Raw genomic sequence first — 23,931 nt, 5'->3', positions numbered from 1 at the left:
CACTGTTATTTGCTTGTTATGGCTTTTCTCTCAACTGGAAGTGAACGATCATGACTAGTGTGTGTGTGTGTGTGTGTCTCTATGTTAGTTTGATAAGTTGAAGAAATGTGTTGTGATTTAAAATCCTACACAAATCAACCCACAAACTTTTATGAATTAAATCCATGTCTTCGCCATAGTATTGAATCACATAATGATTATACAAGTATCAACAATGAATTTAATACAAGAACTATTGAAAAGATGTTTTTGTTATAGCTTGTTTTGATTGCAAAAACTTGCTGAAAATACTACACCAATATAGTAAAATATTGAATTAATTGAAGTCGAGATGTACGTAAAATTTTTAAGCCAATTTGGTGATGACTTAATAGCAATGTAGTTACTGTATCTTTCATTTCACATTTTAGAGTATGCTAGATATGTTATCTTTTCCCAAAGCAATTCAATTGCTTTGTTGTGCCTTTCGCGGACAAAAGTATGCAGAAATTGAGCTATCCACCATTATTGATGAACTCTATGTAGCTCTACAAGGTAAAGAAGCTGATAGTGGGGGTGAAATCAACGTGGATGACATTGTAACTCCTTTTGCCAAGGCTAGATTTTTTAGCGGACTGTCATTTTGGTGGTTGAATCCATTACTCAAAAAGGGGAAAGGGAAGATTCTTGAGGACAAAGACATGCCAAAGTTGAGGCAAAAAGATCGAACAGAGACCTGTTACTTCATGTTTGTGGAGCAGATAAGCAAACGGAAAGAAAGCGGAATGACAAATCCTTCTATTTTGTCAACAATATTTTTCTGGCAGTGGAAAGCTATCTTAGTTTCTGGTTTTTTTTTGGCATTGATAAAGGTACTCACACTAGCTACCGGCCCATTGCTTTTGAAAGCTTTCATTGAAGTTTCTCAAGGAAAAGAAAGGTTTAAATACGAGGGATATGCAATTACTGTGGCATTCTTCCTTACAGAAAGCTTAGAATCACTATCAGAGAGACAATGTTACTTTCAAACTAGGCTAATTGGGCTTCAAGTAAGATCTTTTCTGTCTGCAGCAATCTATAAGAAGCAACTCCGACTCTCAAATACTGCTACGATTAGTCATTCTCCTGGTGAGATAACAAATTATGTCAGTGGATGCTTATAGAATAGGTGAATTTCCATATTGGTTTCATCAGATATGGACAACCCCCCTTCAAATATGTCTTGCATTTTTAATCATCTACTATTCTATGGGGCTGGCAACTATTGCAGCGGTATTTATAATTATATTGGCTGTGTTGGGAAATTATCCAGTGGTCAAATTACAGCAAAAACAACTGACAAAGCTCATGGTGGCGCAAGATCGGAGATTGAAGATTATTACAGAGACATTGACAAACATGAAAGTTTTGAAGTTGTATGCTTGGGAAAATCATTTCAAGAATGCCATAGAAAGGCTACAGAGAGATGAATATAATTATTTATCAGTAGTTTTGTCACAAAGAGGTTATGCGGCGGTTCTTTTTGTGTCATCTATAAACATTGCATCAGTTGTCACTTTTTGGGTATGCTACTTCCTAAAATTTCTCTTAATTCTAGTAATGCCTTCACATTTCTTGTAACTTTACGCATTTTTCAAGAGCCCATAAGGTTAATCCCAGAGCTTGGCACGGTGTTTATTGAAACAAAGGTTTCATTTACTCAAATAGTGAAGTTTCTTGACGCACCCGAGTTGCAGAATAGACATATATCAAGCAAAACGGTGACACAAATGAAAAATCAAGCAGTCTATATTGATCAATTCTACCTAAATTTCATGGGATATTAATTCTTTAAAGCCCACTCTAACTAACATAAATTTGGTGGTTCAATTTGGTGTGAAGATAGCTATATGTGGAGAGGTTGGCTCAGGTAAATCAATCCTTATAGCCACAATTACATCAATGGCATAGTAAGTATTCATTTCACTTGATTTTCATTTTCAAAGCTTGAATTTTCTTTTTCCAGCTTTGATATTGCCTAGAGTTAAGAAGTAAGTTAACATATTGGCAACGTAAGGACATACATTGTTTTGTTCTCTGATCCACAGTTTGCTAAATATTTGAAAATATCAGAAGTTTTTAATTGCAGCCAAAATGATTTACAAGTTTGAAATAATTTGTTCAAGCCTAAATGGATTCTAGACTGGTACTTTCTTCAACAAGTATCCATTCTGCATTATTTTCCAGGTTCAAGTATGTGGAAAGATTGCCTATGTTTCTCAAACAGCATTGATCCAAACAGGGACTATACAAGAGAATATTCTCTTTGGGTCCAACATGGATCAACATAGATACCAAGAAGTACTTGAAAAGTGTTCCCTAATAAAGGATCTTGAGTTGCTTCCATTTCGTGATTCCACTATAATCGATGAATGTTAATATCAATGGAGGACAGAAACAGCGGGTTCAACTTGCACGTGCACTATATCACGATGCAGATGTATATCTCTTAGATGATCCATTCAGTGCTGTTGACGTATGTACTGCAACCAGTTTGTTTAATGTGATTACAGTTCTTGTTTAACGTGGTTATTTATTTATTTTTTTCTACTATTGAAACATTTTTTTCCCAAGTAAAAGCAAATATGAGTTATGGCCAGGAATATGTCATGGGAGCTCTGGTAGAGAAAACAATCTTACTCGTGACTCACCAAGTTGACTTCCTTCCAACTTTTGATTCTATCTTGGTTAGACACTCAACAATTGTCAATTTCTTCATTATATTTATTTAAGATTGACATATTTTGCTCATTTTTTCCATTGACAGTTAATGTCTGAAGGGAAGATTGTGGAAGCAGCTACTTACGATCAATTGCTAGCTCATAGCAAACACTTTCAAAACCTTGTCGATGCTCACAAAGACACTACTAGTTCCAAGAAGCACACTAAATATGCCCCAAAATCTAAAATCTCAAGAGAAGAGATCCAGGAAGGTATTAATACTGAGGAACAATGAAGAGCACCATTAGGAGACCAGCTGATTAAGAAAGAGAAACGGGAGATACGGGGTCTAAAACCTTACATGCAGTATCTGAATCATAGCAAGGGCTTTTTGTACTTATCCCTGGCAGTTATCCTTCACATTATCTTCATAGTTGGGCAGTTTTTACAGAGAATATGGTTGGATGCTAATGTACAAGACTCTAACGTAACTAGATTGGAAGTACTCTTAGTATATTCATTGATTGGATGTGGTACGTCAATATTATTGCTCCTCAGATCTTATCTATTAGTTGCTTTAGGTCTTAATACTTCAAGCTAAAGACATCTCTTTTCTGAGCACCAATGTCCTTCTATGACTCTACGCCATTGGGAAGGATACTCAGTCGGATAAGGATCTTTGCAATATAACTATGATGCAAATTATGCTTCAAAGTATTTATGAGAGTTACATTTACAATTTATTTGTATAGGTATCTTCTAATTTGAGTGTTGTTGACCTTGAATTGGCTGTCAAATTCGGTAGGACTATAGGGTTAACATCGGACATAATTTTTGTCTTTGGAGTATTGGCTATCTGTACATGGCAAATCTTGATGGTCATCACACCCATGGTTTATATAGCCATACTCTTATAGGTAACATAACAATGCAAGTGGTTTTATGTTTTTCTTTCCCAACTCAAACCAACTACTATTTGTTTATGTGTATTATCTTACAAAACAGAGATTTTACTCTGCTTCTGCACAAGAGCTAGTGTCTTCAATGGTAAGCCATCTTGCTGAATCCATTGCTGGAGTAGTGACAATAAGAACTTTTGGTGAGGAAGATCGACTCTTTTCAGAGAATTTCCAACTTGTTGATGCAAATGCATGTTCGTTCTTCCACAAATTTTCAGTAAATGAGTGGTTGATCCAACGCTTGGAAATTCTATGTGCAATTGTTCAGTCGTGCTTAGAACTTGCCATGACTTTGTTTCCTTACAATGCCTCTGAATCAGGTTAGAGATCATTATTGTTTCTACCCCAAAAAAAAAAAAAAAAAAAAATCCTACAAATCCAAAACGCATGGGGGCATGTGACCCCCCCGGTCACTAGGTTTGCTTAATTTTATACAACCCTATTGTTGGTGAAAATACCAGAAGAATTATATTTTATTAATAAATAATGCAAAAAAAATGAGATATAAATAAATCAGGTTGAGGCACGAATATCTTGTTTTCTTTAAAGAGATAAAGCCCACTGCGGTTGAAAGAATCTAAATACCGATGTAGCAGTCACAAAACTATGATTTGTCCCCTCCAGGATATAACAGCCTGGCCACTTGTCGTATGGTTCAGGCCAACTTTGCATAAGATGGTGAGCCCAAAACTCCACCAAGAAAAACATCCTTCTTTGCTAGTAATCTCTCAAGTATAAACAATAGTTGGTGTAGAAAAGAGTAGATGAGAGGAACTATTTATAAGCTAATAGGACCTTACAATTACACCAAAAATAATAATGACCATTAAACTAGAAAAAAATGGAGAGTCTCCAAATATTAACTCATCACTAAGTCCATGAACTCCAATTAATCTCCATTCATGAACAAGACGAAAGGTCACCAAAATAATGAATCTCCATTCATGAACAAGATGAGATTCATGAACAAGAAAAAAAAATATATGAAAAAAATAAATAAAAGATATTAAAATGGTCCAACAATCCCCCACTCATTTTAATATCAATAAGGACAAGAGAGATTACCAAACAAAGATAAACTAGTATGTATCATGAACGTGTGCTCTGCATTGAACCTTCATTAGTAAAACAAAAACCTCTACTCCAGAGTTAGTAGTGGTCTCAGACTTGAACTATGACTACTTAGGGGAAATAAAGTATTACTACCCACACATTATAATCTAAGTGTTGACATGAGCTTTTAATAGCCAGCACATTACGGCCTTGTGCTAATCCCAGTTTTCATGAGCATATTTGAGAATAAGCCTTATTCTCATAGAAAGCAGCCCCACTTCCATGCTCATATAGGTGAAATCTGTCAAGGATGTTCCTGTAATTTATACACCCCACTCAACAAGAGTTATAGAATTTCATTAAGAGTATAAAAACTCAACCTTCCAACATTACAGGACAAATGCACTTACATCATAGGGATGGATAACAAAATATTAAAGAGTGCATTTTTTACAACCACCATATGATTCGTTCTTCTCATTGAACCTAGTTATAGGATCTCTGGTCCCCAGGTTGGGTATCCTCATACATGGTTTATGATTTTATAGGCTTCAAACCCATCCCCCTCGATGTATTCCAGACCCTATCTCTCGCCAAGTCCTTGGTTAACGGATCTGCAAGATTATCACAAGATCTTACATAATTCACAGTTATGATGCTATTACTCAAATAGGATTTCACATTACTATGTTTCTTTCAAATAGGTCTGGATTTACCATTATAAAAATGGTTGTTCACTCCACCAATAACAGCAGTTCTATCACAACAAATTAACATATGAGCAATTGGTTTTTTCCAAAAAGGGATTTCATGTAACAAATCTCTCAACCAATTTGCTTCCTCACATGTTGAAGCTAACGCTAGAAGCTCAGCTTCCATAGTAGAATTAGCAATTATAGTATGTTTTTTAGACTTCCAACATATAGCACCATCACCCAAGATAAAAATAAAACTTGAGGTAAAGAGAGAATCACCTGACAAAGTGTTCCAATTGGCATCACTATATCCCTCAAGTACCGCAGGATACTTGTTATAAAACAAACCATAATTTTTTGTACCAGATAAATATCTCATAATTCTTCCCATGGCTAGCCAATGATCTCGACTTGGCTTGTTAGTAAATCTGCTAAGTACTCCAACAGCATATGCAATGTCAGGTCTAGTACAGTTAGTAGCATATCTCAAACTACCAATCATGCTAGTATATTCCTTTTGATTAATCACTTCTTTTTCATTTGTTACAACAAATAAATGTATACTTGCATCAAAAGGAGTAGCAACATGTTTATAGTCTAGAAAATTAATTTTTTTAAAATTTTCTCAACATAATGCGACTGATCAAGAAAAATGCCATTATTAGTTTTGATAATTTTAATTCCCAAAATAAAATTGGCTTCACTAAGATCTTTCATATTAAAGTGGCTATTAAGCATATTTTTAGTCTCATTTATAATATGCAAATTAGAGCCAAAGATAAGTAGATCATCTACATATAGGCTAATAATCACATGTACATTCTCACAAGTTTTATAATATATGCACTTATCATAATCATTAGTCTTATAGCCATTCTCAAGCATGCTGGAATCAAATTTCTCATGCTACTGTTTAGGAGCTTGTTTTAAACCATAAAGGAATTTAGTTAACTTACACACCTTGCTTTCTTGGCTAGGCTCCACGAAGCCCTTGGGTTGGTCCATGTAAATATCCTCATCTAGATCTCCATTTAAAAATACTGTTTTTACATCCATTTGATGAATTTTTAAATCATGAATTGCAGCCACTGCTATCAACAGTCTGATGGATGTAACTTTAGTAACCAGAGAAAAAGTATCAATGAAATCAAGATCAACTTGTTACTTAAAACATTTAGCGACAAGCCTCGCTTTACATTTATCTATAGTTCCATCCGGTTTAAATTTTTTACGAATGACCCATTTGCACCCAATAGTTTTACAACCTGGAGGTAAATCCACTAACTTTCATGTTTTATTTGAAAGTAGTGAATCTATCTCATCATTTACAGTCTTTCTTCAAAAAATACCATCAGGTGATGATAAAGCATATTGTACCGTAAAAGGAATTTCTTCCACATTGTAAAGATAATAGTCAGGGCCAAAATCTTTTTGAAATCTAGCTCGTTTACTCCTCCTTGGTTGGATTTGAGAATTTTCTTGTTCTTGAAAAATTTGAGATGGAGTAGAAGAGCTAGGCATGGATACAAAATTTTCAGAAATTATTTGACTCCTACTATTTCTAGATTTGAAAGGAAATTTATTTTCATGAAAAATAGCATCACCTGATTCAAAAATAATATTATTTTCCATATCAAAAAATCTATAAGCTGTATTATGCAACTCATACCCAAGAAAAGCACAAGTAGTAGCTCGTTCACCAATTTAGGTCATTTAGGATCTGCAAGCCTCACAAAAGCCAAACAATCCCAAACCCTTAAATAACTTAGATTTGGTTTATGCTCCTGCCACAACTCATAAGGTATAATTTTAGTCTTTTTGTGTGGCACTCTATTTATCACATGGCAAGCTGTCAAAATAGCCTCGCCCCAAAGATTTGAGGAAGCACCTGAATCAATAAGCATAGTATTCCTTAAGTCAATTAACATTCTATTTTTTTCTCTCTCAACTACGCCATTAGATGAAGGTGAATATGGTGGAGTAGTCTCATGAATAATTCCCAATGACTGAACAAAAGAGTCGAATCCAAGAGGTTTATACTCCCGGCCTCTATCACTTCTAATTCTCTTAATCTTTTTACCGAATTAATTTTCCACTTCAAGAAGGAATTCTTTAAATTTCTCAAAAGTATCACTTTTATTTTTTTAATAAATATACATTTGTGTATTTTGAAAAATTATCAATAAAAGTAATAAAATATCGGTTACCACATCGAGTTAAAATTCCTTCAAACTCACACAAATCAGTATGAAATAATTCTAACAATTTGGTATTTTTCTCAACAATTTTATGAGGCCTCTTGGTAATTTTTGACTTACTGCAAACTTCACATTTCTCAATTTTGTTTGTCACTTTAGGAAGTAATCCTAAACTACTCATGATTCCCACATATTTACTGTTAATATGACACAAGTAAGCATGCCAAAAATTAATAGAAGACAAAGTGTAAGTGGTGTCATAGTAATAATCATAAAATTAATCAGCAAGGAAATTTAAGAGATAAAAGCGACATTTATACTCATATGTATTATAGGAAGTCACTTTTGCTTCATGTGCCTTGTAGTCTTCATCATTCATCTCCTCGGTTGAGATTTTGTTTGGGTTCTTCTCGGTAAGAACATATGCAACTTTCAAAAGGCTGAAGTAAAAAAGAATATTTCATTTCCACCTCTTAAAATGAACTCCTTTGAACTTGAAAGGCTTGCTGAGATCTCCAATTCCATCATTGGTTTTTTCTGGTACTTGTTCCATAGTTGATCTCCTTAAAATTGTTGGTGAAAATATCAGAAGAATTATATTTTATTGAAAAATAATGCAAAGAAAATGAGATACGAATAGATCAGGCTGAGGCACGAATATCTCGTTTTCTTTAAGGAGATCAAGCCCATTGCAGTAGGAAGAATCCAAATACCAATATAGCAGTCACAAAACTATGACTTGTCCCCTCTAGGATGCAATAGCCCGACCACTTGTCATATGGTTTAGGCCAACTTTGCACAAGATAGTGAACTCAAAGCTCCACCAAGAAAAACACCCTTCTTTGCTAGTAATCTCTCAAGTATAAACAATAGTTGGTGTAGAAAAAAGTAGATGAGAAGAACTATTTATAGGCTACTAGGACCATACAATTACACCAAAAATAATAATGACCATTAAACTAGAAAAAATGGAGTCTCCAAATATTAACTCATCATTAAGTCCATGAACTCCAATTAACCTCTATTCATGAATAAGACAAAAGGTCACCAAAACAATGAATCTCCATTCATAAACAAGATGAGATTCATGAACAAGACAAAAAAGATACATGAACAAAATAAATAAATAAATAAAAGATATTAAAATGGTCCAACACCTATTATATACTAGCAATTGTGGTTTACTTTCCCTTATTATTTTGTGAGTCTAATAATTCAATATCTTTGAAGTTTGCATAAAACACATTTCAAGGGAAACTTGATATTATAAAAGAGTGCTTTAGGTTCATTTGAATGATATTTGATTATGAAAAAAATATTATATGAATATAATGATCAATTGTTTAATTCTCAAACGAGCAAATTGGTTGTCACTGTTGTGATGGCAGGATTTATCGGAATGACTTTATCATATGGTCTTTCAATGAATGTATTCCTCATTTTTTTTTTGTCCAAAGCCAATGCCTATTGGCAAATTCAATTATTGCTGTAGAAAGGCTAGAACAGTAGTGAAACCCCTGAAATATTACAAGATAATCGACCTGCCTTCAACTGGCAAGCAATTGGTAGAGCTGAGATCCGTGATTTGAAGGTTAATATAGCAAGCCCAACAGTTTTTCTATAATTATGCTGACCTCCCTTTTGATTAGGGATGTAACTCGGGCGGTTCGATCGGGTTGGGATGTTGTCTAAGCTCAGCCCAAGTTGTACTGAGATCTACCCAGGCCCATCCAGGCCCGAATTGTAATCCGAAGTTGTCTGCCCAAGCCCGACCTAAGTTAAACCCGAATTGTAAATAAATTTCATTTTTTTGTTTTTGTTTTTTGCAGCTATATTATTAAATTATTAAAATTTGACTCTATTTATATTTTTTTTAAATAGAAAATCATTAATACCATCAAAACAAATAATTTATATAATGTAAGAGAGATGCTGCTATAGTAGTCTTTACAATTTATGAGTGAAAATAAAAAAAGTAAGATTTTATGTTATTTGTACATATAATATATATTCAATATGATTTAATAATTTAAATTACTTTAATATCATGTAATGGATAAAATTTATATAGTATATATTTAATATTTTTATATATCTATATATGTATAATTCGGGTTTCAGGTTGTTCGAGTTGTTTGACGTCTTTGCCCAAGTCCGCCCAAATTTAATTCGAAATTCTAAATTTTTGCCCAAGCCTGTACCAAATTTGAAAATATCTTGTCCCCCTAAAAAAATTCAGGCTAGGTTCGGGTTACTTGGGTTGAGCTTGCTCAAGTTGCACCCCTACTTTTGATAAGGCTAAAGATATCAAAATTAATGTAGATAGTGTGAAAATACAAAGATAAACAAAACAATATATATGTAAAAGTGATGACAATATCATTTGTCATCCGTATGACTAATGAATTTCTGGTAAAAAATTGGGCTAAGTTTTATGTGAAACTTGTGGGGCTTGTTGTATTTTTTCCAGAGTTCAAGGGAGGTTGGTATAATTGACCCTCACAGTAATTAATGTAATCTTTTTATTTTTTATTTTTTTATTTTATTTTTATGTATATTGTTGTATGCTAAAGAAAAAAGTGGTTTCTAACCAGGTTAGGTATTGGCCTAATGCACCTCTGCTACTTCGAGAGATTAGTTGCATATTTGAAGGAGGGCACAAAATTGGAATTGTTGGAAGGACTAGTAGTGGGAAGACAACTCTGATTGGTGCCTTGTTTCGTCTAGTAGAACCTACAGAGGAAATGATTGTTATTGATGACCTAAATATAAGTACAATTGGGCGTCATGACCTTAGTTCACATTTTGGTGTCATTCCACAAGATCCAACTCTTTTTAGTGGGTCGGTGAGATATAACCTAGATCCCTTAGAAGAACATATTGATCAAGAAATATGGGAGGTAAGGTAAGGTTTCTGCTAGATATTAAAATCTAATTATGGAATGTGAATCTAATAAAAATATGCTAGTAAGAAGTTAATTAGAAAATTGAGTAGCTTCTCATAACCAATAGAATGTTATCACAATTTGCAACTATACTTGCTTTGGCTAATTGATACCATTGCTAAACCATGTGTGAAAGGATCTTGAAAAATGTCACATTCGGGAGGTTTTTCAAGAGCAAAAAGAGGGCTTGTACTAAGGTAAGTTGTAGAGAGAATATAGACATATATATATATATATATATGAATAATACTATATGCACCAACTAATATACTAACTAGTATACCAATTGATGATGTGGCATAATTTAAGAGGTTTTTGGTATTTGTAATGTCATTAATGAGTGGAGTCAATAATAATGTTATAACTATTGTTGGTACACTAGTTAGTACACTAATTGGTGCATGTAGCACCACCGTATATATATAGACTTTGCACTAACAAACAGTTTACAGTTGTGGAAGATGGATCAAATTGGAGCATGGGCCAGAGACAATTGTTTTGTTTGGGATGAGTGCTATTGAAGAGAAGGAAGATACTAGTGCTTGATGATGCCACTGCATCAATTGACAATGCAACAGACTCTATCATTCAGAAAACTATAAGGATAGAATTTGACAAGTGCACTGTGCGAGTCGATTTCTGACCACACTGCCAAACTAGAACTCAGCTGGAGAAACACGGGCAGAATAGATTAAGCCCGAGAGACCTGTCACAAAAAGAAGAGATTCCGGCGGTGGTTCGTCTACCCAGGAGTACTCCGACGATCAAGTCAATTATCTCTCAAAGATAGCAAAAGTGCTTAACTCACTATTTAGATCATAAAAACATACCTTAGACCCATGAGGGTGCCTCTCTTTTATAGCCAACACAAATCTAATCTCAATAGAAGCCTAACTTTAATGGACTTAGGATTACTGCTAATCTTGGACTCCTAGTAGGATTGGGATAAAGTCTCTAAGAGTCTTATCTTTACCCAAACTGAAGTCCTCTCTCATTCTAGGACTCTTGTCCCTTATTCGCTTATCCCGGATTCCGGTATCTTCGGAAATAACCTCGGCCTAGCCGAGATCACCTTGGCATCATGACCAGGACACGTGGCACCTCGGCTGACACTTCGGTGTCACCTTGGCCACGTGTTGGCACTCAAAAAACATGTCCTCACAACTGCCCCCTAGGTTCTATTACCTCGGCAGCCTGAGGTGATGGAACCTATATCGTCATACCGTATAGCATGTCGGCTAACTTGCTCTATCATCCATTACCGAGGTCATCATTCGTCGGCTCCATATGACCAAGACCTGTAATATGTTTTCACCAATACTCCAGAACCAATAACCAAGTTTGTTCAAGTTATTTAGCCGAGATCATTCTTCTCGCTGAGGTATTTGCTTCATTAAATCAAGAACTCCAAGAGTTTTCACACGCGCATGAGCTGTACGCACAGTATTTCAAATGTTTTTGCCACGCATCTTTCCCCCTCTGGGTCGTACCTGACACGCGCCACTAAGTCGCATCGTTTTTGTGTGCGCCGTCTGACAAACACGTCGTTCCAGGCACATCAATTACGTTTTACCGCCTCTTCGCATTTTTGACAAACTTTTTCCCTCTCTCCTCGTCTTCTCACTTCTTTATCATTACTTTTGCACAAAACCCTCTCTCTCTCTCTCTCTCTCTCTCTCTTACTTTCTCAAATCTGCCATTGTTTCAAGTTCTTAAGCTCTACAACCACCGCCGTTCACCTCCTCCGACGAGGTTCTTGCTGATCTTTTCCATTTGCTGCCATCATCTGACTCTAGCGTACTCAACATCGGCTTCATTTTTCTTCAGTGAGTCACTGTTTCTCTCCGATTTAACTTCTTGTTTTAGTTTCTTGTTTCTCTTCAATGAACTCCACAGATTTACTTGCTGCCTCTGCAATCCTGCTCATGTCTTTGATTGTTTAATTTGTATCTTGAATTCCACCATGTATCGAACATGTTTGTTTTATGATTCTGTTTTTGCCCAATCCATTCTTGAATGTACACACACTGCTCACATACTTGTTGATTTCTGCCATTGCCCTTGGCCTTACACATCTGCACAAACTTTGTCACTGTTCTCTTGGTAGTTCATCATTATTCTTGATTCTGAATCTCGTTCCTGTTTGTGTTTTCTCCTGATTCTTGCCTTCAATCTTTGTTTCCATTGATCTGGGTTTGTGATTTGTTTGTAAAACCCACAAATTCTAGGAAAAAGTGAAACAAACTCCCCTTAGATCCTTACAAACTCTTGCCTCAGCATACGTCTAGGTTTTAGCCGAGGTCATCCAAATCTTCACCAAACATTTCTTTCCAAAATCCAACAACATCCCCCCGAGTCGACTTCATGGGTATGTGGAAGCATATGGTAGACATCCCAACTAAATTAGAATTTTTTAGGCAGGAGTTTTCCATCCCGACCGATGTCCATCTAAGGTTGGCTGGGGAGGACGACTCCATTATGCCCGATGGGAACTTCATGCATTTCCCTATTGTAGCTTTCATAGAATATGGACTTAGGTTTCCACTTAACATTCTTTTCTGAGAAGTCCTCTGTTACTATAAGCTCAACCCGATGCAACTAGCCATCAACTCCTACCGAGTTATAAATGGTATCATAGCCTTAGCCAGCCGAGAAAAAGCCAGGATAACTTTAGCCGATATCCAATACTGCTACACCATGTGTGGCCTTAGTTTAGAAAAAGGCTACATTTACTGTCTCAAGCCGAGGTCAACACAATACAAACTCATTGTCGACCTCCCAGACTCGAACAAGGGAGCCGGGGACGATTACGTCATTGTCTCGGGCAACTGGGAGTTCGCTCCAGATGAGGACCTTCACCTCTACCCTTTTAGCCGTACATTATTCAAAGAGGGAGATGGTAAGAGCCAAGTGTTGCATTTACTTGCTTTTAAGTTTTTAATACTTTGTTTCTTCTATATATTCTGACGTCTGTGTTTTTTTTCCTTGCAGTTCTTCTACAGCCACTCAAAGGCTTTCGCAAGTCCTTCTTTCCCAGTAAAAACCTCAAAAGGCTGTTGGATCTGCCAGTTCAACGGCGAAGAGCTCCTTTGCTGCTCAACTTCATCCCGACTTACAAGTCGGTGCTTCCCGACGTCCCGAAGAAGAAGAAAAGCAAGTCTCCTCTTTCCGCCACAACTCCACCAGTAACCTCATCATTTTGACCAAATCAAGGATCAACTTCCGATCTAGCTGAGCAACCATCAACCTCGGCCCCATATCTAATCCCTCTATCTCAACGCAAACGCCGACGCCAAAGTGAAATCGCTGGCGAGATGGGTTGCAAGAAAGCAGTTGCAGACGATCTTTTGGCCGACATCCCTGACACTGTTAACCCTCAACCAGCACAATCCCAGCCTCAACCAAGGCCAAAGCCCAAAAGAATGAAGAAGGCCCAGCCTAAGGCAACGGTGACTCAAATTGACACTGAGGACACCTTGCCAATTTCAAAATTGGTCGAGAGTGAGAAGACCTCCTCTGCTGTCGTGAAGAGGCTTGCCGAGGCCGAACCGTCCCAAACGACTTGGTCGAAGAGATTGAGGTCTGAGTCGGCGACCACCTCGGGGTCTATGAAACCATACGCCTCTTGGGCTCCCCCAATCACGATTGAGGACAAGCCGGTCAGGGCTAGCGACAGCGCCAACGACATTAAAGTCGGCGTTGCCCTCTCTACCGCCTTGCTCCTTCCCAATGACCTCAACTGGAATGCCAAATTTAGCGAGTATGAAAACTTCTCTTTAATGTTGCAACACTCCATCCAAGTAAGCCCTCAACACTTGGTACTTTTTCATTTTTTGCCATTCCATACTCAGAGAGTTTTACTAACTTGTTTTTCCCACTTCTTCTAGACGATCCAGTATGGCCGCTCCTTTGCGATGCAAGCCTTCGCCATCAACAAGGAGTTGGCCAATAAAACCAAGGAGGCTGCTGCGTTACAAAGGACCATCAACAAGGCCGAGGCAAAGATGAAGAACTTGACAGATCAGGCTGAGGCAGCCAAGAAGGATCAGGAGGATGCCGAGGAAAAGGCTGATGCTGCGGAGGCCATTGCCAAGGTCCTTATGGCCGAAAAGAAAGAGGCCGAAGCAAAGATGGCCGAGGCCTAAAAAGAGCTTCAAGATGCCCTGGCCACGAAGGAGGCCGAGATCAAGGCCGCCGACGAGAAGGCGTACGCCGATGGGACGGCCGACGTCAAGGAGGATTACAAAAAACAAATGAAGCAGGCATGCAACAAGGGTTTCACCCTTGGTTGGATGGCTGCCCTAAAAAAGCTGGATGTCCCCGAGGACTCCCCTCTCAAGAATGCTGGCGACCTCCCCCTGCTATTCCCCCCTACTCTAAGACAATCCGAAAGACGATTCTGAGTCCGAGGAGAAAGTTTTGGTCAGGAAGAAGAAGGAAGCTACTGGGGCCAAGTCCTCAACTCTGAATGAGCAAGTCGTGGACTTGTCATAGGATGAGGAGGGTGAGGTCTCCAAAGATGCCACTCTTGAGAAGACAACATCGGACGCGCCTATCGCCGACAAGAGCCTCGACCAGACTCTCAAAGAGATCAATGCCGAGCTCGAGACTGAGAAGGCCGCCGAGAAGAGTTCCCAAATGTCCTCTAAGCCCCAAACCGAACCAGCTAATGACGTCGAATAGTCTAGTTTCTTTTACTTCTTGTACTTTTCCTTTCTTTTGAAACAATGTAAGCTTTAATTTGGCTGACATGCCATTTTTGTAATTTGCTTAAGTCATCCTTTTGTTGGCTGAAGTGCCCTTTCCCAAATGTAAATACAACTTCTTCTTTCAAATGCTTATATGTTTGTCTTCTTTTTTATGATTGTATGATTCTATACTTAGAATATTTTGCATGTCTTCAACGTACACCTTAACTGTGTAATCTTCTTAGTATGTAACACCTTGATTATAACTGTTGAATCAACTTGCTACTTCTTTCAATATAACCTTGGTTTAACTTCAACTTGTAAATTTTAAAATTTCAACAACTATTAAACCAAACTCCTTTCCACACGACCTCGGCTTAACTTTAACTTGTAAATTTTAAAATTTTAACAAGTGTTAAACCAGTCTTCCTTTAGCATAACCTCGGCTTAACTTCAACTTGTAAATTTTAAAATTTCAACAAGTGTTAAACCAATTTTAGCTTGTAAATCCCAGCTTTCAAGCATTATTCTCCAGCTATCTGGCCCCTAATGTGAACTTAAGTTCCACTTGGATTCTCATTAAACATGTATTAATGATCTTGTCGGTGAGATCAGATTCAAACAGAGACAGGCCGAGGTCATAAACCTCGGTCTCCCTGTTACTCTACTTAGTTCAACTCTATTATATGCAAGTATAATTCAATTCTGCCATATAATAAGTCTAAGTTATTTGTCATGTTTCAATCAGAAACATCGCCAACTTAGTTCAACTCCATTATATGCAATTATAATTCAACTCTGCCATATAATAAGTCTAAGTTATTCGTCATGTTTCAATAAGAAACATCGCTAACTTAGTTCAACTCTATTATATGCAAGTATAATTCAACTTTACCATATAATAAGTCTAAGTTATTCGTCATGTTTTAATCAGAAACATCGCCAACTTAGTTCAACTCTATTATATGCAAGTAGGAACTCTGCCGCATAATAAGTCTAAGTCATTCGTCATGTTTCAATCAGAAACATCGCCAGGTTACTGATTAGTCAAACTACACAAGTTTAAAAATCAAACTAAAACTTTATTATTACTTTGGCTAATAACAAAAAGCTTTAAAAAACAAGAAAATCTAATGATAGAAAAACTTCACATTGCAAGTATTCCATGGTCTTGGCAACTCTTTGCCTTTACTGTCTTCAAGCCGATATGCCCCATTGCCTAAGACCGAGATGATTTTGTAAGGTCCCTCCTAATTTAGGCCAAGCTTGCCCTCTCTGAGATCCGACGACTTTTCTCAGGATGAGGTCCCCAACTTGGAACTCTCTTGGGCTGACCTTCTTATTATAAGCTCTAGCAAACTGCTGCTAGTATGCCCCTAGCTGAATTGTTGCCTTCTCCCTTCTTTCTTCCAGTAGGTCCAGATCTCGAGCTAGGAATGCATCATTAGTCCCATTCTCCACTCCTTGGGTTCTGATCCCTGGGATGCCAACCTCTAATGGGATTATTTCCTCTATGCCAAAAGCCATGGCAAATGGGGATTCCCCAGTTGATCTTCTCGGCATTGTCCGATATGCCCAAAGTACACTGGGCAACTCATCCACCCATTTACCCTTTGTTGCTTCCAGCCTCTTCTTAATCCTATCTAAGATGGTTTTGTTGGATGCTTCTACTTGTCCATTGCTTTGAGGGAAGCTTGGAGTGGAATAGTAGTTTTTGATTTTGTATTTTGCACAAAAGCTCTTGATTAGCTTACTGTTAAACTGTGTACCATTGTCTACTACTATTGACCTTGGGATCCCAAACCTAGTGATGATATTCTTCCATATGAAGCTCTTCACATCAACATCTTGTATCTTTGCAAAAGGTTCAGCTCCCACCTACTTGGTGAAGTAATCTGTTGCCACTAATAGGTACTTCCTTTGTCCAGTTGCTTGAGGCAGTTGCCCAACAAGATCCATGCCCCATTGGTCAAATGGCCAAGGGCTGGACACTAGATTCAGATCTGCTGCTGGTTGGTGTATCAAAGGTGCAAACCTTAGACACTTCTCACATTTTCTGACATAGGCTTTGGTATCTTTCTGCAAATAGGGCCACCAGTACCCTTGAGTAATGGCCCTATGAGCAAGTGACCTGCCCCCAGTGTGGCTTCCACATACTCCTTCATGTATCTCATACAAGAAGTCTTCAACTTGTGAATGATGTACACACCGCAAAAGGGGTCCAGTGAAAGATCTTTTGTAAAGATGTCCCTATGCTGTCAGACTGAATCTTGCCGACTTCAGTCTGATCTTGTGCGCCTCTTTGTGATCGTCTGGCAGTTTCTCATCCCTCAGGAATGCTATTATTGCATCCATCTAACTTGGTCCCATCTCCACACACATTGTTTCACGCTCTGTGTTCAGTTGTTCTATGCTTGGACCTGATAAGTAGTCCACCATTATCGCCCTTGTCTCTCTAGGTTTCATTGCACTAGCCAGGTTGGCCAAGGTATCGGCATGACTATTGTCATCTCGGCTAACCTGCTGTAGTCGGCAATTCTGAAATAAGGCTACCAGTTTGCCCATCTCCTTTGCATAGGCCGACATTCTTTCATCTCAAGCTGTGTAATCGCCTGTTGCCTGGTTGACGATGAGCTGGGAGTCACAGAAGACCACTACCTCGTCGGCTTCCATTGCTGCTGCCAACTTTAATCCTGCGACTAGTGCTTCATACTTTGCTTCATTTTTTAAGGCCTTAAACCCCAAATGAATGGACTGTTCCAGTATCTGCCCATCTGGCAATACTAGCACTACTTCTGCCTCCGCTCCTTGTCGGTTTGAACTCCCATCGACAAACAGCCGGAAGGAGTCGCCGATGTAAATACTGCATGGCTTGAGTTTCTCTTTTTTCCTCTATTTGGCTATCTCCAACTGGGCTTCTCTTCGTTCTCCTAGACCTCAGCTCAACGGAGCCCGATGTGTGATGGCACCTGGTGTGAACTCGGCCATGAAGTCGGCCAAAACTTGGCCTTTAATTGCTGTTCTGGGTCTGAATTCCAGGTCATACTAGCCTAATACCACTACCCATCTAGCTATTCTGCCCGTCAGGTCTCCCCCTACAACAGGGATTTCAAGGGATGCTCAGTTAACACCACAATTTTGTGGGCTTGGAAGTAATGATTCAGCTTCTTGGAAGCCATTACTATAGCCAATGTCAACTTCTCCAAGGGCAGGTATCTGGTCTCTGCAGCTGCTAGGGTTTTACTTACGTAGTAAACTGCTTTTTGCTCTCCCTCTTATTCTCTAATCACTACTGCACTTACTACATGTTCTGAAACTGCCAAGTATAAGAACAGCTCCTCTCCAGGCACTAGATTTGAGAGAACTGAAGCTGTGGTCAAATATTTCTTCAAGTCGGCCAAGGTGACTTCGAACTCTTCTGTCCATAAGAAGTCTATGGCTTTCTTTACTAGACTGAAGAAAGGCTTGCATTTATCAGAGCTTTTGCTTATGAATCAATTCAGGTCTGCAGCCCTTCCAGTCAACATCTGCACTTGTTTTGCCAATGTTGGGCTCTTCAATTCTAAGATGGCCTTGATCTGATCCGGGCTGGCCTCAATGCCCCTTTTGGTAACTAAATACCCCAAGAACTTACCAGACCCAACTCCAAATGCACACTTCGATTTATTGAGTCGGAGCTGATATGTTCTAAGGATGTCAAAAACTGCCTTCAAGTCTTTCAGATGATCCTCTAGTTCCTTGGTCTTCACGACCATGTCATCTATATATAGTTCCATCGTTCTGCTGATTAGATGTCTAAACATCTTGGTTACCAGTCTCTAGTAAGTTGTTCCTGCATTTTTCAACCCAAAAGGCATCACTCTGTAGCAATACAGCCCTTTTAGGGTGATAAACGCAGTCTTCTCTTCATCTGGGGGGTACATAACTATTTGATGATACCCCCTGTATGCATCTAGGAAGCTCATCCTTCCATGCCCTGAAGTGGCATCCACCAATTGGTCAATCTTGGGTTGTGGGAAACTGTCTTTGGGACAAGCCTTGTTCAGGCTGGTAAAGTCCACACAGACCCTCCACTTTCCATTCTTTTTCTTCACAACCACCGTGTTTGATAACCATGTCGGGTAATTTACCTCTCGAATGGCCCTGGCCTCCAAAAGTTTATCCACTTCCTCTTCTACTTCCTCGACATGCATCAACGTCGGCCTTCTTGCTCGCTGGATGACAGGTTTAGCCAACCTGTCCACGTTCAGTCTATGGCATGTGATATCGGGGTTAATGCTAGGCATCTTGTACGGCGTCCAGGCAAACACCTCAATGTTTGCTCTCAAGAATGTCTCTAACTTTTTTTCTTCTTCCTCGGCCAAGCCTGAACCGGGAAAAAAGAAGCGTTCTTCGTCCCCTTGTTGGACAAGGACTTTCTTCAGGGCTTCCTCACTCTTCTCGACTGGCTTTTTGCCGACGTCTTCGAAGACTTCCATGTCTTTTTCTTCAATCTCTACGGGTTTTGCTTCTCGTATGTTGCAGGTTGATTTCATTGCTGCCATGGAGCAATTCTTTGCCTGCACTTGATCTCCTCTGATCTCCTCAATTCCATGCTCTGTTGGGAATCGCAATAGCTGGTGCAGTGTTGAGGGAACTGCCCCCATTGTATACAGTCATGGCCTTCCCAAGATAGCATTACAAGGGGATGGAGTGTCAATTACTGTGAACTCAGTTTTTATCCTTTTGGTGTTAGCCTTCACTTCCAAACTAACTGTTTCCAGAGGCCATGTCGGCGTTCTGTTGAACCCGACCATTGGACCATTGGACTACTACAGGTCATCTTGGTGAAGGCCAAGCTCCTTGTAACATCTGAGATACATGATGTCACAAGAGCTGCCCTAGTCAATTAAGATGCGCTTCACTTGGCACTCCCCAACCTGGAGGGATACTACCAAGGCATCATTATGTGGATGCTGCACCATCTCTAGCTCGTCTTCAGTAAAGGACACCACCGGTCCTTGGCACTCATCTGCCCTAGGTCTTTTCTGCCTGACCTAGTACACATGCTGCAAATGCTTTACCTTCTGAGTCTCCCCACGTTTTTTATTCTCATTGACCTTCGAATGAATCATATTGATCACCCTAGGTCCGCCTGCCTGCGGTTGTGGTGCTGGAGGAGGTGGTGCTGCCGGTGCCTGGGACAGTCTTGCTTGTTCTTCCCTTGTCTTGGCCTCGTCTATAAGGTCCCTTAAATGACCTTGCCTTACCAGGTCTTCCAGATGTGCTTTCAGAGCTCTGCACCCCTGAGTCAGATGCCCATCTTCGTTGTGGTAAGCACAGTGCTTGCCAAGGCTTCTTCCCATAAATTCGCCTGGCACCCTTGTTGGTGCTCTATAATAGGGTTGATTTTAGATTTTCTCCAAGACCTTGTAAATTGGGATTCGGAATACGGTCGTGACTGCTTGCGCAGCCCTTAATCCTGTCTCTTGCTTATTGTTCCTGCCATTACCTCGACCTTGCTTCGGCGAGCCGTTTCCCTTCTCTTGCTTCGATGCCTTTGTCCCCGGCATGTTTTCCTCGGCCCTGGCATACTTCTCTATTTTGGCCATTAATTCCTCCATACTTTTGGCAATGTTTTCGCCAATGATTTTTGAAGCAGACAATCATCTTTTAGGCCGTTCTTAAAAGACATGACCGCTACCTCTTGGTTGCATTCTGGTATCCAATTGAATACCTCATAGTACCTTTTGGCATAGGCCCTTAGGCTTTCATCCTCACTGATTCTCAGAGCCATCAGGGAGTCCACCCTTAATGGCTGTAGCTTGTTTGTCACAAACCTAGCCACAAACATCTCAACTAGGCCTTCCCAAGTTTTCACAGTTCCTTTCGGCAACTTGTGAAACCAGTCCGATGCAATTTCCCCAAGGACGAGGGGAACACCTTGCAGAGCAACGGCTCATTCCCGGTGTATAGTGCCATCGAGTTTAGGTACAAGCCGACGTGAAAGTTGGGGTCCGACTTACCGTCGTATATCTGGAATCCCGGCATGTTGAACATTTTTGGGGCTTCAAATTTGTCCCACTCTACCAAAAATGGCATTCTCGGCTTGACTGGAGAGGTTACCTCGGCATTTTGTTGCTTTCTCTGGAGGTAATCCCTCAGATCCTCCTTTGTCCGTCCAGGAGCTCGGCTATCTCCAGATTTTAGCCTTTTCAACGCACTGCTTCCGGTGTCATTGTGATTCCTCTTGGACTTCTCTCCATTAGTTGCGTCAAAGTAGAGTTCCTTCCCCTGAACATGCCGATGTTCTTTGGGGTCAACTTCTTTGGTTTGATGCGTCCTCCGTGAATCTCCCTTCATTGACTCTCCTCGCCCGACCTCCATTGAAGGCCGGTGAGAGTGCTCTTTGGTCTTGGTGTGTTGGGGGGCTACAGGGACTATTTTCTGCCCTCCTTTCTGGGCATTGTTCTTGGCCACTGGAATCGGCGTGTCTTGCAGCGGGAACGGTGGCTGCATAACATTGTTTTGCATCACAAAATTGACGACCGTTTGCAGGTCCGCCAATTTGTTCGTCATCCCCTTCATCTCTTCGTCCCGCCGCAGGCATCTATCTTTCCATACCTGGAGGTTGTCCTCGTTGTAATACCCACTTCGGTCTGATTTCTTTGATACGTCGCCCTTTTGGCCGACGTATTTCTTTTTGTGATTCTGGTCCTGAGTCTCCTCGTTGCAACCATCTTCCTCCATGTTAGGGTTAACTTGTTTAGTACTCCCAGTAGGGATATCGTCCCCAACATTCTCCTTCTGTCTGTCCCTGGCCATCTATTTTTCTTTCTTTCCCACAGATGGCGCCAAATTGTGTGAGTCGATTTCTGACCACACTGCCAAACTAGAACTCAGTTGGAGAAACACTGATATAATAGATTAAGCCCAAGCGACTTGTTACAAAAAGAAGAGATTCTGGCAGTGGTTCGTCCACCATGGGGCACTCTGACGATTAAGTCAGTTATCTCTCAAAGATAGCCAAAGTGCTTAACTCACTATTCAGATCATAAAAACATACCTTAGACCCATGAGGGTGCCTCTCTTTTATAGCCAACACAAACCTAATCTCAATAGAAGCCTAGCTTCATGGACTTAAGACTACTGCTAATCTTGGACTCCTAGTAGGATTGAGATAAACTCTCTAAGAGTCTTATCTTTACCCAAACTGAAGTCTTCTCTCATTCTAGAACTCTTGTCCCTTATTCGCTTATCTTGGATTCTGGTATCTTTGGAAATAACCTCGGCCTAGCCGAGATCACCTCGGCGTCATGACTAGGACACGTGGCACCTCGGCTGACATTTCAGTGTCACTTTGGCCACGTGTTGGCATTCAAAAAATATGTCCCCACATGCACTATTATCACTGTAGCCCACAGAATACCGACTGTGAGTCTCTGATGGACTGCGCAAGGGTGCTTGCAATTAGTGATGGTGAGTCTTTTTCATATCCTTCTAATGATATTTGATACGAAGTATTATCTATCAAAACGTCATAAGCAATACAATGAAGATTCTTTTTTTTTTATTTGTTTTTTTTTGTTTATTTACATTTACAGGACAATTAGCAGAGTATGATGAGCCGATGAAGATGATGAACAAAGAAGAATCGTTATTTGGGCAACTTGTTAAGGAGTACTGGTCCCATTCTGGAAATGCTAGTGCCAACAAAGAAATCACCATGAATCTGTGGAAGATCCGGACTGAATGCTACCCAAATTGTGGTCCAAAGCCCAATTGATTTCCCACAAATACGAAGAAGCTTGTCTAACGACCAAACTCGGATCAATACAAGAGTGGTTGAAGACTCAATCAGTCCTAGCTTTCAATACACACCATCCAACTGTGGTAGCCCTACCCAGCAGCTCCCTACGCTAATGATCATTAGAACAATCCTCCAAAATAAACGACATTCGCAAACCTGAGACCCAAATCGCAACCAAACCAGAAAGCTCTACTCCAATTGCACTGGAAAAGTAGATGTCCATTGCATTGCCAGCATTCTGTTGTGCCTTTAAAGCCATGGTGACAACTGAAATTCGAGATCAAAAAGCTGAACCAGATAGTCGATTACTCAATGCCTGGCTATGCATTCGCAGCTTCTTCAAGCAAGTCTCATCGGCGATTTGTGAAATGGATCTCGGTGAATTAAAAATTTGAAAGCTCGATCGAGAGCCAATCTGATAGCACAAAGATCGATTGGCGAATCAAAAAAAAAAAAAAGATTGAGAGATTTTATGAGGAGAAGAAAGACCAACGATTCTGGACTATGAAAATGAGCGTGGAGGCGAATGAGACTGAGAGAGCACTCAAATCAACCGGTTTCTTTGCTTATTTGTCTTCCACTTCTTTCAACAGCTCACACGTCCATAGGGCTGTTTAAAAATCCGTTCAAACTGGTAATCCGGACCGAACCAGACCGAATCATACAATTTGGTTCAGTTCTATTAAGAATTAGTTCGGTTTTGGATTAAGAAGTATGAGAACCGTAAAAATGGTTCGGTTAATGGATTTTATGAAAAAACTGTGATTCGAACCGAACCGAATCGAATTTTAAAAGATATATATATAATATCAAGTTTTATTTTTATTAATTGGTTTTTTATAATTTTAATGATATTATGATAATATAGATATGTAGTATTAAGTAATGCCTTAATATTATTAGTTTTTATCATGAGTTAAATGTA

General features: G+C 39.4%; 1 pseudogene; it reads left to right on the top strand.

Moving 5' to 3' along the window:
* The first annotated feature begins 413 nt into the window (after positions 1 to 413).
* Positions 414 to 23,030, top strand: LOC114299909 (ABC transporter C family member 10-like; annotated as a pseudogene).
* Positions 23,031 to 23,931: the final 901 nt, after the last annotated feature.

The sequence above is a fragment of the Camellia sinensis genome, chromosome 13 (assembly GCF_055761805.1).
Source record: "Camellia sinensis isolate YWXY chromosome 13, ASM5576180v1, whole genome shotgun sequence".
NCBI lineage: Eukaryota > Viridiplantae > Streptophyta > Magnoliopsida > Ericales > Theaceae > Camellia > Camellia sinensis.
The sequence above is the reverse complement of the archived record's forward strand: the minus strand, read 5'-3'. Positions and strand labels throughout refer to the sequence as shown.